A 13,828-nucleotide genomic window follows, 5' to 3' on the forward strand; every position below is an offset into this window, starting at 1 on the left:
TGCATACATATATAATAGAGTAGCTTTAGTGTTTTTTGTTTTGTCTTTTTAAATTTGAGTATGAACTTGTACAAAATACAGCAAGACATTAAAAAACAGTTTTATTGATTAGAAAATACACTAAATCGAATTCATATCGGTAATGGCAGATATCAAAATTTATGATAGCGGTATCGGACATAAAAAAAGTGGTATTGTACCATCTCTTCAAAATACCATCAATTATTTAATATATTGTCAATGCCCATTCACGCCTCGTGTCAAGACAAAAACTGAGTAAATAGAACTGTTTAGAAGATGGTGGTAAAATTGTGGTGAGCCATGTGTAAGGCAAATGATATACAAGCGTTTGCAAAGCTTTGAGTTCTTCCAGATGCAACTCCAGTAATTGCATGACAGAAGTTAGAGGTAAGACCCAGTTTGGCTTGGAGTTGACCAAATTAGGCAGAAAGACATTAAGGGATTCATTATGTTGCTGTCAGCATCTCTGTTACCACGTTACTGTTTTCTAAGAGACATGTTTTTGAATGTGCTGCATGAAAAACGTTTGCTGTGTGTGTGCGTGTGTGTGTGTGTGTGTGAGTGTGTGTGTGTGTGTGTATGTGTGAGGGCATTTTCTTCTTTGTCTGCAAAATTAATCACATAAAATTGAGCCGTTAATATCACAAATGCCTTTCCAATTTGGTAATAGAACAGACTTAATTTCTTCTTCACATATCCAAAACACATCTGCTAGTGGATAAGGTCCATTTGGTAAACTATAAACATTTAACCATTGGGAATAGGATTTATTATGACCTAATATATATACACCCCGCCCCGTTTTTGGCAGGTCATACATGTTCTCACATATTCTTTTGCTGAAGTTTCAAAATTTATAGTGTAGAATTGTCGGTTTATCATAAAGACCATCCCTCAGATTATCCCTCCTGATGAGCCATGGCTCAAAACCATGCCTCACTAGAGCGGCTGTTTTGTGTAATGACTTGGGAAGAATGGGTTTTCCTGCTATTTTCACTATACATCAGTGTCTAGTACTGCTCCGTGTTTTGCTTCTGTTCTCTTGGTGATGCTGCTTTTTGTTCGCCCTGCAGTACAGATAGTGGACTGGTGTGGTTTTCATGAGTTGTTAGTAAGACTGTGGTTGCTATAGCTGCTGCTTTTGCAGCTTTGTCAGCAAAATTGTTTCCCTTTGTAATTTCAGAGTCATCCTTCTGATGTGCTGCACATTTGCAAATTGCTAAATGTCGCATAACATGAGGAGTTTCTTCCCATGTAAACAGATGTGTGCCATGATAAAACCTTCCTCCACACTAGAAATAAGAAACTGATTTCAACCCTCTGTTACTTCTTATTCTCTTATTTTATAATCCACTCATTTTTCCAAATCTAGTATCAATCAACAAATTTACATATCAGCTCATAATGCGCTACGTTGACAGGTCAACAGAAATGCACGTTCAAAATATTATCACAAAAGAGAATTTCCTTCATACAGTAAATTACTTGTGTTGCATCAATCAACCAGAAAGCATTTCACAATTTATTGTATTACCAACTAAATGTATTGTCTGATTACTGCTGGGTCATACCAGACTCTCTTTGTCTTTATTTTTTCTTTTCTGTTTTCACAAACGTTTCACCTATTATCAAGCTGAAGAGTTAAATGTCAGCAGTGGATAAATTCAACATTTGATAACAAAACTCTGTTAAGTCTTTCCTGCTTTAACACCAATGGGAGATATAGGCGCATGTATAGTGTGTGCTATAGTGTAAGCTTTTCTTCATTGCATGTATGTGTATTAGTACGCTTGCATGCAGGACCTGTAGGCCTGTCTCACTCAAAAGGGCATTTTCTTAACAGCTGCCTTTCTCTCACGTGTGTTAAGAAAGGCAAATGTGCTTGTAGCAGTTGTGAGATTATTATGCTGTTATATATTACATTATACCTGTAATCAAACTGAGTGAATCATGATACTGCTGTAGGCCACATCATACTTCTTGTGTAATCAGTATGTAGTTTTAGTTTGCATCACACTTCTGAGTTAAAAGAATGTGAAAATCATTAGATGTATTAGATAGGTTTGTATCATCCTATGCTGCTGATTTTCTGTGAGTGAGTTACACTATTTCATGACATTTCATATTGCTGAGCTATGAAGAGAATATTGTGTTCAGAGAGTCAGGGACCCTTTCTTTTCCCCTGATAGAAGAGACAACAGAGCACATTGCATGGGAGCTTCACCCCCACCTTTTGTTGAAAGCAGAAAAACAGGGAGCCAAGATCATAACTCATGCTCACTGACATTCACAGGATGTGAATGCTTAGTTTGTGGCTGTGGCACATTTTGTATGGCTTCTTTTCTTTTGTTCTGTAGCTTTCTGCCTTCACCTGAGAGGGTGTGCCCTAGGTATGTGCCTTCAGGTCTCCATAATTAGAGTTTATTTAAAGATACCTTGTGGCCCTAACTTAACCAAGTGGCGTAACATAGCCATAGTATTTTGCTTACACCCTTCCTCTGTGTGGCCAGTCACTAAAAGGTCATCTACGTAGAGTGGAAACTGTCTCTGCCCCTCAAAAGTGAAGCCAAACAGGTGTTGTGGGTCAAGGTGGAAAGGCACTGAGAGAAAAAATTCAATTCAATTCAATTCAATTTTATTTATATGGCACCAAATCACAACATAAGTCGCCTCAAGGCGTTTGATAAGTCTATCACTGAGAACCATTGTTCTTTTGGAGTGACTGGATTCAGTATAGTGTGAGGATTTGCTACTACTGGTAGCATCATTTCAGTGATTTCATTTATTGCTCGCAGATCATGCACTAGACGGTATTTTGCAGTATTAGCTTTCTTCACCACTTAAACAAAACATCACTCTTTGTTTTATTATTATTATTATTATTATTATTATTATTATTATTATTATAAAAATTACATTTTCCTTTCTCAAAAAACAGAAAATGAAATTGTAGTTGTTTATGGCTGAGAAACACAAAACCCCCTTTTTTTGTTTAGCTTTCAAGACAAGAAACTAAGTTTTAACTTTTCTACCATGTCACCTAAAACAAAGCAAACAACCCAGCTCTCAGCTGGCTCTGAACTTATCATTATCAAGGTCGCATGGTGAGAGCTACTTCAGAAGTCACAGTGCTCCTCACTCAAGCAACACGTCAAAAACAAAAACAAAAAGCAAAAAACTCAGCACACTACACAGAGAACAACAGTCAAGACACAACTGAAGACGCTGTTCTTCTTCTTCATTCTCCTTGAACTTTAGAATAAACTTCATCTGCATTAGTAAATCATATGCCTAATCATTATATGTCACTGTGATCCACGAGTGTGATCACAAAGTTACTTATTTTTCAAAACAAAACAAAAGCAAACAAAACAATACAAAAAACAAATTGCTGATCACATGAACGCTTTACACATGAGTCAGGATGCAAAAAAGGCTGCTGCCAAAAAAAAATCAGAAGTATGAGAGAAGAAAAAACTGAGCTCACAGACAGCTGCATGTTTGAGCTCTCATGCAGCTCCTGCTCTAGAAAACGTGTTACTTGCTCATCAGCTTACAGTGACCACATATTTAATTCAGCTTCTCACTCTTGTAGCTTTAGCTGTTGTATGCAGGGTTTAGCTTATTAGTTGTTAGTATAGGTGTGCTCTATATCTCAATAATGTCTCATCCAGAATTACAGGTTTTCAAGCAGGTCAAGTGCCTCTATGCACTTAATTAGTTTAGATATTCTCTTTATTTTCTTCATCTCATATATCATTGTACTGAATTAAAGCAACCTTAAGCTTGATGCAGACTATTTCTAACAATTATCCACCTCACATCATAACTGACTAAGGTTCCTCTTCATATTAATATTATTTCATTATTAATGCTATTATTTTTATATAACAGCAATGGTATATTACAATATTTTATTTATTTTTTATTTTGTATCCACCAAGGGCTGCAGGTGATCTGCAGTTTCACCCTTTTGCAAGCTGGAGACATTTTCCACACTTTCCGTGGCTGAACAATGACACAACCTTAATATACCTTATGCATCTCTCTATTTCGTTTAATATGTGTTTGTGTGAATTATCTGCTTTCATTCATTCTATTCATTCTGGGCATGTCTCATTGTTAATACCAGTTTACAGGTTGTTATCCTTGCTATTATTAGTTTGAATACATTACAGTTAAGCTCTAATGTAATTAAGCCTTTGGTTTATTTAACTTTATTCCTCTTGTATTTATATGTATTCAGTCGGGTTTGTTTCCAGCCCTTTTTAAACTTCTACTTTGATCTCTAATTTTTCACTTGGTGAGGGATTATTACGTTCTTCCTGATCTGAACTGCTCTCTTCACCTGAGCTGCTATCCTGTTCTGAGTCTCTGTCTTCTTTGTTTGTTAATGCTTTTATTCTTTTTTGCCTGTCTGCCTCTCCCTTTCATCTGTCTGGGTGGTGGCAGCCACAGTGGTTGCAGCCAGTCATTCTGTGCCGGGCGTTCTCTGTGTCTTACAGTCACGTGCAAGGCGTCCCTTTTTCCCACACTCCCAGCATGTAGTGCTAAAGCCACTGTTTGGTGTGTGTCTAAACCTGCCTCTACCTCTTGCTCTTCCACTCTGCATTCCTCTCCCCTTCTTTTGGATGATTCCTGCTCCGGCTTGTTGTTTTTCTAACCACTCCTCATCAGGTGTTAATTTTGCTTGTTTATTCCCCATTTTCAAAGATTTTGCTGGGCCGTCGCTGGCACGCTTGACTTCAGAGTGGTTTACTGATACGGCCTTCGACTTCACCCTAAAGGTGAAGCGGTGTCACTTTTATGAGATGAAACTCAACCGTTCTCCTTTGTCACCAGAACGTGAGCCTCAGCAAAGAAAACAAAATGGAAGTAGTTCAGCAGCGTATTGTGCTGTAAAATCAACTTACTTCCAAACACATACACACATAGACATTTTATGGCTACTTCTAAAACTAGTCTAAACTTAGTTCTTTTTGGCGAACTTAACCTATTTTATCTCAGTTCCTTTTGGCCTTTTGGCGAACTTAACCTATTTTATCACCTTAGTTCACGCGTTTCTTAAAACCTTCTCGGCGGTTTTATACATCAAAATAGTGTTTCTCACTCTCAGACGTCTCACTGGTGGTTCGGATCGCCAGACTGAATCCCACCGCCGTGGACCAGACTATAAACACCGGCCTGGACCCAAATTTACGTCGCGGGGCTTTCGTCCTCGTCTAAGAGGGCTGTCAACAGACTTCAGTGCTGGCTTCCCACGGCGTCAGGAATCAGTCCTGCCAGATCCTGGAACAGAGTCACAGATAACAGTTCTGATGTTTCTGCCCCAGCTACGAAGGACCAAAATGATTGTCAAGAGATTCATTCTAAAAGACACTTCTTCAGCTGAGAGTCAGAGAGTAGAAAGTCACACGCTGCAGTTTTTACTTGCAAGGGCGGTCATAGAGCGCTCACATCAGAGTGGGGGCCCTGTGAAGTGCTTGCTCTGTTCTTGCACTTGTCTTTATTTATACACAAGAAAAATGAAAACATTTGTTCAGTGGAATGTTGATACGTGAGCATGTGCGTATGTGATTGTGTGTGTGTGTGTGTGTGTGTGTGTGTGTGTGTGTGTGTGTGTGTGTGTGTGTGTGTGTGTGTGTGTGTGTGTGTGTGTGTGTGCGAGCGAGGTCAGAACTGCTTGTTCAACTTCCCACTATCGCTGTGGGAAGATTCAGATAAAAATATCAGAACACATTTTATAAAGAACAATCAGTTCTAAGCAAGGAAAAGGTCATCATGCAGGATTCTATCACATGTAAACTTATATCATTAAAAGCTTATACTGACTACTAAGTACAATTTTCCATTGACAATTAACCTTATGAACAAAATAAAGTTCAACATCAGTAACATAGCTGTTAGGTTTTGTATTGTTGATTGTCATTTATGCTTAGAAATATTTAACCATTTAAGCTTAGAAGTATATAATCATTTGTAGATTGAAAGAATGTCTCATCCTAGGTCTGTAACAACTCTGTGTAAGCATGAAGAGGGGGGGGAGTGTGTTCTGGCATAGATCACACACCTCCTCCTAGGAGAGGTCGTATCTTCTCTTTCTGATATATGTACACATGTATATCTCTTTAAGTATAAGAGCCTTTTGTTCAGATGGACCGCTAGACTCCTGGCACCAGCTTTGGGGAGGCTTCACAGGGTCACATCTTGACCTCACACAAATCACACACACACACACACACACACACACACACACACACACACACACACACACACACACACACACAGGCATGGTACTCTTTGTGTGTATGTAGACGTCATATGTTAATGAACCTATGCATATTCATGTAACCTCAATAAAAGAACAGTGGTACGGGAGAACGGACGAGAGCGACTGGGGTCAAGCGAAGGAACGGCGTTTGTCCGGCCTCTCCCGTGCACGAGTAACATGAAGAACTTTGCCTACTTCGTGTCTTGCTTTGCTGTGTAATTATATTGTCTTTAACGTTCCAGCGAATAGGTTCAAGCTACAAACCTATCAATAGCACCCACCCAGCTGTATAGAAACTCCGTCATGCTAGCTAGTACCCAGTACGAAGAAGTCAGCGTAAGGAAAATAAACTCCACCTAAACTTGGTTTATATCTGACCCAGATGGACTGCAGGTTATAACTTCTTAACTGAAGTTCAGTCCACCTGACACTCAGGCCGGCAGTCTCTCTTCCTCCTGCATCCCCTTTCCCTCATCCACCTGCTGGCCTCCACCACTTGTTAATGTTACTGAATCTGTGGAAGCGCCGCGATAGCCACCACACGAAGTAACAAATAACGACCCTAAATCCCAGTAACGATTAACGCATTCCTGATTTTGCCATAATAACTAGTTACCGTGCTTGTTACCACACTAATAACGTAGTTACTAAAACGTGTTACTTAATAACGCGTTAGTCCCAACACTGGTTGTGTTTACAGACAGAATGAAATGCAAATACTACCAACAACATGAGCTCCTTGTTGAAGGTAATAACAAACTGCTGAAACTATTTTGTGCTTTGGTTTACACGTGATTTACACAAGTGTACCTGTCCCTGTGTTCATAGTGCTCACTGTTCACCTGATGAATAGACCAAGGAATTCTAGAAGGTGATCAGACTGGATTGTCTGGTTTTCAGTGACTCATTAATTCTTGTCTCAGTTCCTGCTCGTCTCCAGTAAGTCACTTCACTTTGACAGCGACAGTTTGGATCACTGTGTCGGAATCTGGGGTCTTTATCTGTGGTAAGTCTATTTTTTTATTTGTTCGTTTTGTTTTTCATTTGTTTTGAGTAAGAGAACAAACAATCAAGAACACAAAACACTAAAAATAAATTTCAAAATTAAAGGTCATAGTCTAAGCTGATCTGTGTTTCTGGTGAGTGTTTGATGGGTCACCTCCAGCCTTGGCTGAGCCTTTGTGCTTTTCTTTAATGTATTTGCCAAATAGAGATAAAATACAGAGCTGACTGCAGCAGCTCAAGAGCTGGAGGAAGGAAAAACGAGATTGAAGAATGTCTACAGAAAACTGAAGGACTTTCAAAGCTATCAAATGAAGGGATTCGAATAATAACAGCTGAGGATAAACAAGTGAAGACAATAAAGAGACTGAAAGATGAGAAGCAGGGAAACACAGGCACTCAGAGAGTAGCGCAGGTAGATTCCAGGAAATCTAAGATAAGGCGAATTTTCTGTTCAGCCAGAAAGACATGCCAATATCCTCCCAGCAACCAGTCTATTCATTTATGCCCTCCATAATGGGCATTTCTTGATCTATACCTTTTTAAATTATTTAAGCTACCCTACTAAATCCTGATGTACTGAAATAGAAATAGAAATACATCCTGGGCTTTCCATTGATATTGTCACGGTCTGGCTGGCAGACCGTGGGGAGATGGGGAAATAGGACTCAAACACCGGACTCTTCAGTGCAACAGTGTTTATTTACAAGGTGGTGAAGTAAACAACAATAAATCCCCAGTTTCCCAGACTCCCGTGTAGTGTCTTCTTCCCAAAAGTCCCCGTGTAGTGCTCTCTGCTCCCGTGTCCCTGCACTCCCCGTGCTCACTGCTCCTTCTCGTCCCACACTCCTCCTGAGTGGAAAACAATAGAGGCAGCTGTTACAACTTATCCCAGCAGGCATACACTCACACTTGACTTGACTTGACTTGCTAGAAGACTGACGTGTAGTCAAACGCAATAATCCAGCATCGGTGGAAGCTCCATCGCTCATCTAAATAGCTCCCCCGACGAGCCCAGATGAGGAGCAGGTGTGCGGCCAGGACTTCGGGTGTGGCCAGCCCTCAAGTTAGGCCACGCCCCCAGGGCTGAAGGTGCCTGTAACTTGGCCACAGCAGAAAGGCAATACACACACACACACACATACCTGCCTACATACAGATGTGCCAAGGGGCAGTGCAGACAACACACCAAATAATAATAATAACAACAACAACAGTCATAGTCCCCACTGCCCACGGACCCCAAGTCCCCGGAGCCGGGTCCGTGACAGATATCCTGTGTTTGGGTGGTTTATTTTAGCTGCAACGAGGCAGGAAGTCACATGAAGTTAAATGGGGATATTAATTTTCTTTTAGTTCTCAATATGATATGTCTAAAACTGTGATCAAAAAAATAAATAAATAACCAGGGTGTTGAGGTTAAACAGACTCGATTTTCAATACAGTGTAAAGTAGTAGCAGATCCTAAATAAATATTTATTTACAGAGCTTGCCTATAAAAGCTAAAAAATGATCTTCTGTGTTATTTATAAATACCTCTATTGCGAATAACGGTCTTAAATCTAACCATTGTCATTGCACTGAGCCTGTGACCCAGTGTTCATGCATTTTCAGGTTTAAATTATCCTCTGGGATTTAGTCCCTAAAAGGTTGATTCTGTTTATCAGGATGTAGCGTTTACAGTGGGAGAAATGTTTCCTCAATCTTCCACTTTCATGAGTGACTTAGATTAGAAGCTAATCTTTCCCATAGAGATTGTAACAACTATTCTGCGACCAGACCTTGTCCTTTGGTCTAACTCCTGAAAACTTGCTTACGTCACTGAGCTGATGGTACCATTGGAGGATGCAATTAGGAAGCATTTGAGTGTAAGAAACTGCAGTATGCATACTTGGTAGCTGAGGCAGAGGACAGCGGTTGGAAGATCAAGGTCTGCCCAGTGGAAGTGGGGTGCAGGGGCTTTGTTGCCAGTACAACAGCAAAACTCATTAGAGAGACTGGAATCAGAGGACAGGCACAAAGGCAGGCTATAAGAGAATTAAATAACACTTCTGAGAGGACCAGTCACTGGCTATGACTAAAGAGGGCTGACATCACTCGGGCAGCTAAGGTAGTCAGCTAACCGTGAGACACATGCCTCAGTAGAGGGCGTCAAAAGGGTAGAATATCTAACACTAGAAAATTTACTGGTTGACTGATACAGCTCTCTCAGGGATTCCTGGGGGCTGTGCAGTTAACCTGATGGTAGTGAAACCTAGGGATGGGGATCGTTTAGGTTTTATCCGATACTGGTGCCAAACTGGTACTTTTGAAACGGTGCCGGTGCTTAACCTTTTAAGCTTATATTATATTTTTACATGCTGTGGAGCCATTTTTGGGAGCATTTCAAGTTGCTATACATCAATACAACCATTATAGCCCAAACTTTAATAATATGTCTGCATTAGGTGCATAGTAATTACATAAATTGCAAAAAAGTGCAATAAACTACAAAAAAATTTAAAATCGTTTTTGTTTTTTTAACATATATTTCTAGTTAGAGAAATTTAAGAGGCTTATCCCTCAAAACTGTAAATACAAAAAAGTTGCACAAACTAGTTTCCCACCACAGGAAATTTTTTTTAAGTGTCTTCATAGTTTTATTTTTGAAATACACCAATTTTTATATACTGCAGGAAAAACGAAAATAAATATTATAGTGCAAATTTGCAAAATAACAGCATATGCATCACAATAAACTATTTCCAGCAGTGCAATATGAGTCCTAACCATCCCAGAAACGACACAGAAAGTCATGAAGTCAAACATAACTTTTAAAAACACAAGTATAAGCTCATGAGGCCACGATGGTAAAAAAAACTACATTTCCGCAAAATGACGTCACTTCCGGTTTCGGGCAGGTCATGTGGTCATGTGATAGTTCGCGCTGATGGACCTAGGAAGTGTTACAAACAGCTGATTGGATCGGCGAAGCGTGTTTCTGGAATATCATGTTTTTGTTGCTGCAAGTGATTTTTATGCAGTTTTTGCAAAGCTATATGTGGAAGGAAACTGTGACCTAGGACAAGCTGGTGGCATAAGATGTAAGTACAACTCCTCCAGTTTCATATGCAAAAAAAATTATTGCGCTAGCTTACGTGGTTGCAGAGCTACCGGGATTTAAAAATAGTTACGCAAAACAGAGCGTGCCGCTCCGATCGGCTGTAAAGGGTTAAACAGTGCTCGAACCGGTGCTTATAGAATGGAGAACACACACTTTGTCCAAAATCCTCTCATGTTCAGCTGTTTTATTGTAAAAAGATAACAATGTTAGCCTTTTCTGCAGCTATAGGGCATATATGGTATCACTCTTGGCTGGAAGCAGTGCTTAAACAATGGAAAAAACACAAACTTTTTCCAAAAACCTCTCATGTTTAACTGTTTTCCACTTTTCTTTGGTCATTTTGGGTGAAGGTAGTGTCTGCCATCAAACAAGAAGACAGCCGCATGTAACTATGTGTTACATGCGTGTTTGCTAGTTCACCTTACGTGCATTAATTTAATAACATAAAAAAAATATATATGTTACTCTTCTCCCCTCCCCCTCTTTTTCCCTTTTCTGGGAGGCAGTGGGGAAGTAGAGCGTACAGTTCGATCCGGCGGGGAGGTGTGGGATACCAGATCAGGTGCCCCCTTTCTGGCACAGAAATAACAGTTTAACATGAATCAGTGACACTGATCAACCCTGGCAATGCCTCCTTGGATGAGGATGTTTACTGTAAATGGCAAAACACCCAATGAATGCATTGGGTAAAAGGATTGTAAGGATTGTAACATCTCCTTTTACTGAATCAAGCAACTTCTTCAGTCTCCTCCTCCTTTATTTGTGATTTAGTATTGTTCATGGTTCAGTTTCCTTGTTTTTCCATGTCTCTCGTACATGTCTCCCAGTTACTGTTAATCTTGCATGTCTTGAGTCTCTGTCTGTTTCCTGTTTTATTTTGACAGTTCCAAGTCCTGTGTTCAGTGTTTCCAGTTTGCTTCCTCCTTGTCTCAATCCTTGTCAGATTTGTTCCAGCTGTGTTTTCGTCCTGTGTCTCATTCCATTGTTATTATTTGTGTATTTAGACTCTGTTATTTCCTCTGCACATTGTTGCGTTGTCCCATGTTGCTGTGTTGTTTCTCTGTGTTCCTTGAAGCTGTGAATTTCCTCCTGGTTTGTCTAGTTCTAGTTTACCAATTTCCCTGTTTTCTAGTTTTAGTTCCTTGTTTCTAGTTTGCAGTTTTGGTTTCGTGTCTCCAATTTACCATATTTTAGGACCATAAAGAGCACCGGATTATTAAGCACGCTGCCGATGAACGGGTCTGATTTCATACATAAGGCACATCAGATTAAAAGGCACATTAACCCCTTAAAACCGATCAGAGCGGGCACGCTCTGTTTTGCGTAACTATTTTTAAGCTGGCGCAAAATTTTTTTTTGCATATGAAACTGGAGGAGTTGTACTTACATCTTATGCCATCAGCTTGTCCTAGGTCACAGTTTTCTTCCACATATAGCTTTGAAAAAAACTGCATAAAAAGCACTTGCAGGAACAAAAACAAAATATTCCAGAAACACACTTTGCCGATCCGATCAGCTGTTTGTAACACTTCCTACGTCCATCAGCACGAACTATCGCATGTCCGCCATGACCTACCCAAAACGTGACGTGACGTCATTTTCGTGGAAATGTAGTTTTTTACCATCAGGGCCTCATGAGCCTATACAGGTGTTTTTAAAAGTTATGTTTGACTTTATGACTTTCTGTGTCGTTTCTGGGATGCTTAGGACTCATATTGCACTGCTGGAAATAGTTTATTTTGATGCATATGCTGCTTTTTTTTGCAAATTTGCATCATAATATCTATTTTAGTTTTTCCTGCAGTATATAAAAATTGGTGTATTTCAAAAATAAAACTATGAAGACACTCAAAATAAATTTCCTGTGGTAGGAAACTATTTTGTGCAACTTTTTTGTATTTACAGTTTTGAGGGATAAGCCTCTTAAATTTCTCTAACTAGAAATATATGTTAAAAAAGCAAAAACGATTTTCAATTTTTTTGTAGTTTATTGCACTTTTTTGCAATTTATGTAGTTACTATAAACTTAATGCATACATATTATTAAAACTTAGGCTGTAATGGTTGTATTGATGTATAGAAACTTGAAATGCTCCCAAAAATGGCACTACAGCATGTAAAAATATACTATAAGCTCTGGCGGACTTGGTTCTATGGTAGGTCTTAAAGGGTTAAGCAAAAAGTCAGATAAGTCAAAAAAGTTAGCATTCATCCCCCAGCTTCACTGTGTTTATGTTATGCTAACATAGCTGTCACTAGTGATCACGGAGCACATCATTATATACCAGGTAGTCCAACTTCAGTAACCCTACAAACATCACTGATGTTTAGTTTTCTGTCTTCATTTATGTCGAATTTATGTTGAAGTGATAACAGAGCTGTACGTTTGAATTTTTAAGAAATCTCTTAGTCACGACATGGTATATCATGTTTAGATGGAAACTAGTGAGCTAACTTCCTGCTAGCTTCTAACTACAGTAAATTTAATAAATTCCGTTTTCATGGATGCCTAGATGTTAAACGTAATTGTTACACCCAGTAAAGCAGCAACGCTGATCATTTTATTAGAGAGGAAATAATTTAGACAGTTTTCAACTCGTTTGACTTTGGGACCTGAAGAAGACGGAGTTTGGACCCAGATTACTCCGAAAGGCTCCTGCCTACGGTAGCCGTAATGCTCCGACAATCCATCAAGTGGTGCGGCTTCCAAAGTCGTACTAAAACATTTTCTGACAGGTCTTTGAGCGCCGTGTACCACATAAGTTTGGTTCAAGGTCAGTAAGCACAACCAGAATACATGTAAGGTGCACTGGATTATCAGGTGCACTGTCGATTTTTGTGAAAATTCAAGGATTTTAAGTGTGTCTTAGGGTGCAGAAAATAAGGTAGTGTTGTAGTTTTTACAATGAAATTAAGCTCCTTCTTCATGTTGTTCTTATGAGTATTGAGTCCTGTTTTTGGGTCGTCATCCTGCCTTGCACAGCACATTTACATGACAACCTCACTGTTACAACATCTGCCATAAAATCCTCAAAAACACAGACACATATATGGAAACAAACATAGGTTTTGTCAGTTTTTTCATAGAGAAGTAATGATTCAAATGTTTAAACTGGCATTTAAAGCGTTCAAACCTTGAAAATTATTTAATGTTTGATCATTTTGAAAAGCGCTCAAGTTGGTTATTTTTGGGGGAAAAGGACAGAAAAAATATTGCTGTATTAGGATTTTATGGCAGATATTGTCAGTGTACATTTTTGTCTACAAAGGTGTTGCAACGGTGCAAAATTTGAGGAGGACATAAGGGCTAAAACAGATATTTTGTGTCCTTTTATTTGTCTAACAAAAATGTGATAATATAAACTGTAACTGCCCACCAGAGACTAAAGACTCTCTGGCCTTAAGTACGAATTGCCTGGGTGCCTCCTCTC

The 13,828-nt window shown here is 39.3% G+C and overlaps 1 protein-coding gene across 1 annotated transcript in view; it reads left to right on the forward strand.

Annotated features, from left to right (window-relative positions):
• LOC146635481 (butyrophilin subfamily 3 member A2-like) overlaps positions 1-13,828 on the forward strand; it is a 242,486-nt gene that overhangs the window by 192,736 nt on the left and 35,922 nt on the right. The window lies entirely within an intron of this gene.

This window comes from Diplotaxodon limnothrissa, linkage group LG3 (genome assembly GCF_057381915.1).
Source record: "Diplotaxodon limnothrissa isolate DT_005_m linkage group LG3, D_limnothrissa_male_GT1.1, whole genome shotgun sequence".
Taxonomy (NCBI): Eukaryota; Metazoa; Chordata; class Actinopteri; order Cichliformes; family Cichlidae; genus Diplotaxodon; species Diplotaxodon limnothrissa.